The 6,493-nt window shown below is 50.1% G+C and overlaps 1 long non-coding RNA gene across 2 annotated transcripts; it reads right to left on the bottom strand.

Moving 5' to 3' along the window:
- Positions 1–2,169: 2,169 nt before the first annotated feature.
- On the bottom strand, positions 2,170–4,616 carry LOC143689624 (uncharacterized). 2 transcript variants are annotated; one of them, XR_013178856.1, is made up of 2 exons: positions 4,460–4,616; positions 2,170–2,831 (listed from the first exon to the last, which is right to left on the bottom strand). It is a non-coding gene; the product is annotated as an uncharacterized LOC143689624 (long non-coding RNA). The 2 variants fall into 2 exon arrangements; XR_013178857.1 differs by having other exon boundaries at positions 2,170–2,805.
- Between the last annotated feature and the right edge of the window lie 1,877 nt (positions 4,617–6,493).

Genomic DNA, 6,493 nt, shown 5'->3' with positions numbered 1-6,493 from the left:
GATTTCTCTACTCCCTTTGGTGCCATTCGTTCTTACAGCCCTGCCGTTGGTATGTTTGGGTTCAGGGCTGTATGTCTTCCTGGTCGAGAGCTTCTTTGTCTTTGTGGAATGTCTCTTCGTCTCTACTAACTTCCTTTGCTCCAAAACCTATTTTATTAGATGTTATTATAGTTACTTTTGTTTTGGTTTTTATCAACATTTGCAAGGTATGTCTTTTCCATCCTTCCTCTTTCAGCCTACCTACATCAATGAGTTTGAAGGGTTTCTGGTGAGTGGCATATAGTTGGGTTGTATGTTTTTATCCATTCTGCCAGTCTATATTTTTGTTTTGTTTTTTTGTTTTTTTTGTCTTTTAACAATGAGAACATATTAGCTTACATTACAATTCCATGAAAATGTCCAAATTCAGTCACCACCAGGATGACCCCTTCTCTGAAGATGAGTTACTGGTGAGCCTGGGCTCCTCTGTCAGATAGCCGGCTGCATAGTGACGTCTGCCCATTCCTCTCTCCAGGTTTCTGCTCCTTCAGCTTCTGGCTTCAGTGGCTTCCATTCTCAGCTTCTGTGGGTATGTCTCAGCTTCTCTGAAACTTTCTCCTTGAGTTTTTCTCAATTTTATCTCTTAGCTGCTGTCAGTCTATATCTTTTGATTGATGTGCTTGGGCCATTTATATTTAAGGTAATTATTGATACATGCAATCTACCATCTTGTGATTTCTTTCTATTTGTTTCACTTGGTCTCAGTCCTCTAATTTCTCTTTTCTTGTCCTCCTATGGGTGACATGAACATTTATTTTTAGTATTTCACTTGATTTTTTTATGGGGTTTTGTGATGATTAGGTTCTAGTGTCGACTTGGCCAAGTGATGATACCTGGTGATCTGGGCAGGCAAGCACTGGCCTGACCGTTGCTGCAAGGAGATTTCACAACTGGTTGATTAAATCATCAGTTAGTTGATCGCATCCATGGCTGAATACACCTACAATCAACTAAGGCGTACCTCTCATAAGGAGATAACCCCATCAGTCAAAGGGAGAGGAGAGACTCTTTCACTGCTTCTTCAGGCAGCAAGCCTCTCCTGTAGAGTTCATCCAGACACTTCATGGGAGCCGCCAGCTTCACAGCCTGCCCTGTGGATTGTGGACTCTTCCATTCCCACGGTTGCATGAGAGACCTTAATAATCTCATATTTAAGGATCCCTCCTGTTGGTTCTGTTTCTCTAGAGAACCCTAGCACAGATTTTTACAGGCTGAGCAATGGCCACCAGGATGGAAAGGGGCACCATTCATCCTGGGTGTCTGCTTGCAATTCTGTGCCAGAACCAGAGCTGGGGCGAGGAGGTGGGGGACAAGGCGCACACTTTAAGGAGTGCCCACACTCAGGGTCACAGAAGGAAGAGTGGGAGTATCGGGTTTTGCACCCTAGCTGCCTCCCTTGCCTCTCCCTCATCCAGATCATGTTCTGTGCCCTGGAGAACGGGGGGGGGGGGTTCCTTCCTCACCCCAAATGTGAGGTTTACTTTCCAGACATCAGTCATGACATGCAATGTCATTCACATTCATGGCCGAATGCCAGTGATTAGAAAGAAAATAATTTTAAAAAAAGAAAATACATCTATCCAAGGGGGGAAGGGCTGCCCTTATGAGGAAGTGGGGTCTCAAGGCTTTCTTCTACAGGAGCCCAGAGAGTGAGATGCTGCCATCCCCAAGGGAAAGCTCAAGAAGGGGCAGGCAGGTGGGCTTGGCTGCGCAGAGACCCCAAGTGTGGACACTGAGAAATCACCCAGGTGGAAATCCTCCCTCTTGCCCCACCCTCCACACCCGACCAGAAGGTGGACGGACAGATGGATGTCTCGTGGCTCTGCCACTGGGCATGCCTCCTGCCTTCTGCTCTCCTGCAGGAGCTTCAGTTCCAAATAGTAAATGGTACTAAATGATCAGAAGTACATGCTTGTGAATAGTGCAAGAAAGCCTTTTATCATGTCAAACACTTCCCTTGAGGTACATATGCATTACACAGCATTTATCTTTATTGCGCTGCCCTGTAGCAGCCAATCAAAGAGTCAGCTAATCTTCTTGACTACAAAGCCATCTACTAAAACATTTTTATACAATGCAAATTTTCAAGATTTATCATCTCCTGCACCCATAACTTAGAATGCATTAGGCTAGTGTTATCAATTTTAATAATAGGCTTCCTAGCTAAAATTTGGATCAACATCACTGGGTTTTTCAAAATTTCATTACTAGACTCACTGAAGACACAATACCCCATGAAGAAAGCATATTTCTCTTGTCAAAAATAGGAATGAATGTGCTGATAGCCGGCTCTGATGCTTTTCTTTTTCCTTCCTCTTACAGTTTTTATATCACCTCAGTTCATTTGTTTGGGTTGTTCTGTTTCCTTGTACTTGCTTCCTTGGTTTCAACACCTTTTCTATGCTTCTGAGTTTGAATTAATCTACAAATATCTTTGTTTTCTTACAATTCCCAGGAAAACAAGTGTTCATTTTCAAAAAGACTTGAAGCATCTGGTGCCAGCAGGGAACATTTAGAAACAACTCACCCTTCAGACTTTCTTCTAAGACGCTCCCTTGGAGCCGTGGCCTTTGCCACCTCCTGCTCGCCAGACAGAGCCTTGCTCCGCTTCGAGAGTCTGCCTGTGCAGTGCCTGGGGATTGGGTTTTACTGCTAAGGCAGGGACAGCTAAGAGCCCTCGTCTCCTCCAAGCCCTCAGTGAATCGGCTGGATCAGGCGGCTGGGTCCAGGACTCATCCAACCAGGAGCTGATTGGAGCTGCTTGCGCTGCAGGAGACAAACACTGTAAATACCTTAATAGGATAAAAATGTTCTTAGTCAGTTAATCTCTGTGCCTGGAAGTATACATCCTTTAAGGGTCATTAGTGCTTTTAGCACTGAGTGGCAGAAACCCTGGCTCAGTGAGCAGGCCCCTGTGATGTGCAGCAGATATCTGATGTGCCAACGGCCATTCCACATAAGGATTACCGTTCCTTAAATGCCACAAAAATGTGCAATTTCTTGAAATATAGCTGCACATATACATGCATAATATATAATCAGAAGGTATATAATGAGCAGAATTGATATCTCACCCTGTAGCAAGTGTTATAAAAATTAACAAAACTGTGAGAGGGGATGAGATAGGGTGAGAGTTACAGCATGAAATCGTGGGAAAACCTTGTGTTCTAGAAGGTTCTGACAGGGACGGGTCAGGCTGTGGTTTCTGAGGCAGCCTCTAAGAGGTGCCTACCTGGATCCCCAGGCCCTTGCCAAGTCCGATTTTCTTCCTTATACCTGCTGTGCTCAGGCCAGATGCTGACCGGGAGACCCAAGTCTCTGCCTCAATTTTATTTTCTTTCTGGCAGTGTTGATGAGGCTTAGGCCCAAATATCACCTTACAAGAGAGCTGCAGCAGCGTGGAGCCAGATTCAATCCAGCAGAGGCTCACCTTGCCCCTAAACCGCGCCAGGCTCCATCAGGGATGGGGAGAACTGGGGCACCGGCAGGGAGGACTCCCTGCAGATACAGTGCATGCAGAACCCAGGCCAGGCTGAGCGGGGATGGCACAGGGTGTCAGCAATGCAGAGGTTTCAGGCTGTTCTCAGCTAAGGACTGGGAGGTGGGGAGCAGACCTCAAAGAGCCTTAAAGCATGGAATTCACTGCTCTTTGGGGCCTAGAGGGTGGGGATGTTCTCATTTAACAAACCAAAAGCTTGATGGGAACATGTCAGTGGATAGCGCCCATGGCCACATGGGCTCCACCTCATGTATGCCTTCAAGGCAGGAAGACAAAACTTCCCAAATCAGCACAGTACACACAGTAGCAATACAACAATACAACGCAACATCACGACACAACAACACAGTGACAACATAAAAAAAACAATGGCACAACAACACAGCAACAGTAACAAAAACAACGACACAAAAGCCTTATGCAAGAGGGTCGCTACCTCAAGGTCCCACCTCCCAGGTCCGATTTAGGGGGTGACTCCTGCAGTCCCCTGCCCCTCCACCTCACACGGCAGGACTGGGGGCAGCTGGGCCCCCATGCCTGTATAGCTGGGGTGCTAAGGGGGCCTCCAAGTGTCTGGGACTCAGGGACAATGAAGGAACTGTCAGTGCCTCTCTTTGGAGAGCATGACACAGCAGGACCACCTCCTCACTCGGCCCCTAACTGGTGAGACAGGTAGATCTGTGTCTCCCCTTTAAATTCCACCACCAGGGTCCATAACGGTGAGCCCAGCCACTTTAGGTCCACAGAGGGATGAGGAAGGCCAAGGTGTCTTAGGGGAGGGAGACCCTAAGCCAGCTTTCCTAAACAGGTGGTGCCCAATGGTGCCACACAGACAGGCGAGAGCACCCGGCAGATGAAAGCACCCAGCAGGTGAGAAGAGAGGTGGTCCCTGCAGAGGTCTGCAGGGGGATGGAGCCTCACCTGCAGACATCCCTGTGCAGGTGACCCTGAGGGGCACAGCCTCTGTGCAGCAGCTGCCTTGAGAAATGCAAACAGTTCGCCCAGTGATATGATCAGGGCACCCCTGCTCTGTCCAGCTCAGCCTTTACCTGCCCTGCAGTTAGGCCATGCCACATGGTGTAGATGGGACCACGGTCACAGACCCGCCCTCCTCTGTGAGCCAGTCTTGCCTGGAAACTTCCACCAAGACGGTCGCTCACACTGCCTGCAGGCATTTTTAATGATGTTTTCCTGCATGAGGGAAGGGGGGTAGGCTGCCTGGCTCAGTGCATATTTATAAGTCCGAAAATTATCCATGCAAAAGGCACTTTGTTCAACAGGTAAAGCTGTGGAGCAGAAGAAACTTCAGGAGTGACTTGCAAAGCTGTGACGCTCTCCTGAAAGGTGGGAGTGAGGTGCAGGTCACGTCCGGCTCTGGCTGGCCTTGTGTCGCTGGGAGTGAGCGCTCACACGACCCCTTTCAGTGCTTCCCACAGCCTAGCCGTCTTGTCAGCCCCAGGAGATCCACCTGGGCCACAGGCCTCTCCTGTGGCAAGATTAAACTGGGACACAATTTGTATCATGTTCCAAAGCCTCTTGTCATCAGGAACCTGAGCCTAAGAAAATGAAGAGGGAAATGTCAGTGTGGCGTGACGGAGATGTGTCCCCCGAGTCCTGTGGGTCCTGAGCCCCTCCGACACCTCCCTTCCACCCAGAGGAGCTTGGGAGGGGCCAGGTCTCACTTTCACACCCCTGCCATAAACCCAGGCCAGGTCCCCGAGTCCCCTGCTGCCGGGAAAGAAACAGGTGTCCCGGCCTCACACCCTCATGGGCATTCTGGACTTCGTTTGGCCAAGAAGAAAGGAGAATGTGCATCAAAACAGTGCCTTCCTCCCCACAGCCTGGGCAGTGGGGCCGGCCTCAGCTCACCGCCCAGGGCCACTCTGGTCACTCCAACAAGGCCAGATGCATTCCAGGAGGAACTTCAGGGGAGCTGGGCCTTCGAGGGTCAGATGGCGGGCAGGATGGGCCCTGGGTCTCCCGGGCAGCAAGACCTTGGGGGCCGCAGGTTCAGAGACGGAAGGAAACGTGCCCGGCAAAGCCTGAGGGGCAGCTCTGTAGCAAGGTGACATAGGCCCCCGGACACACTCACGGTTCAGGCAGCCAGAGGTCTGAAAGCAAGGTTCCGCTCAAAGGGGAAAGGGCATCCATTCCACGCCATGCCCAGCTCCTGGAATCCCGGGCTCCTTGGTGTGTGGTATGACTCGCTCTCTGCCTCTGTCTTATGTCCATCTTCTGTCTGTCTCCGTGCCCAGATTTCTCCCTCTTATAAGGACCAGTCATATTGGCCCAGGGCGTCGCCCCAGCTCCACCCCCACACCTTGACCTCACCTTAGCTCATCTTCAAAGATCCGGTTTCTAAATGAGTTCACATCCACAGGACCAGGGCTCAAACTTGAGCATGCTTCTAGTGGTCACAATTTAACCTGTAACCGCCCCCCAGGAAATGAGGCAGAGAGAGGGTTGCAACCACCTTTTCTTAAAACACAGCCAGCCATCTTTCTGCTCCTGACAGCCGCTTCTTATCTTAAACCAAGTGACCCGATTAAGCGCTGCCTCCCTGGGCATGTCCCGGACACGAGGGGAGCCCAGCTGTCTGCTCCTTATTGGCCAGATGCAGAACTGCATGTGCCACCTGGCTGGCTTTCTGGGAGCCATGGGGAGGGGTGGTCTTGCTCAGCCCACCAGACTATCTCCCCTTTTCATCAGAACCCCCCAGCACCCTCTGAAGCCTGTTCAGGATTCTCAGGATGCAAATGAAGCCCTTCAGTCTTCAAACAATGCTTTCCATTTGCAAGATTCAGGCCCAAGAGGAATGTGTCTAATGCAATTTGCAGCCTGCTGATCTGGTGCAGACACTCTATCCCAAAGGATTCCTTATCAGAGGTGATCAAAGGCTCATCTCAGAGCACCATGGCTGGGGGGCACCTCCCCTCTTCACAGGAAAGGTTCAGG

The sequence above is a fragment of the Tamandua tetradactyla genome, chromosome 7 (genome assembly GCF_023851605.1).
Source record: "Tamandua tetradactyla isolate mTamTet1 chromosome 7, mTamTet1.pri, whole genome shotgun sequence".
Classification (NCBI taxonomy): domain Eukaryota; kingdom Metazoa; phylum Chordata; class Mammalia; order Pilosa; family Myrmecophagidae; genus Tamandua; species Tamandua tetradactyla.
Note: the sequence above shows the minus strand (reverse complement) of the source record. Positions and strands in the feature narration are given on the sequence as shown.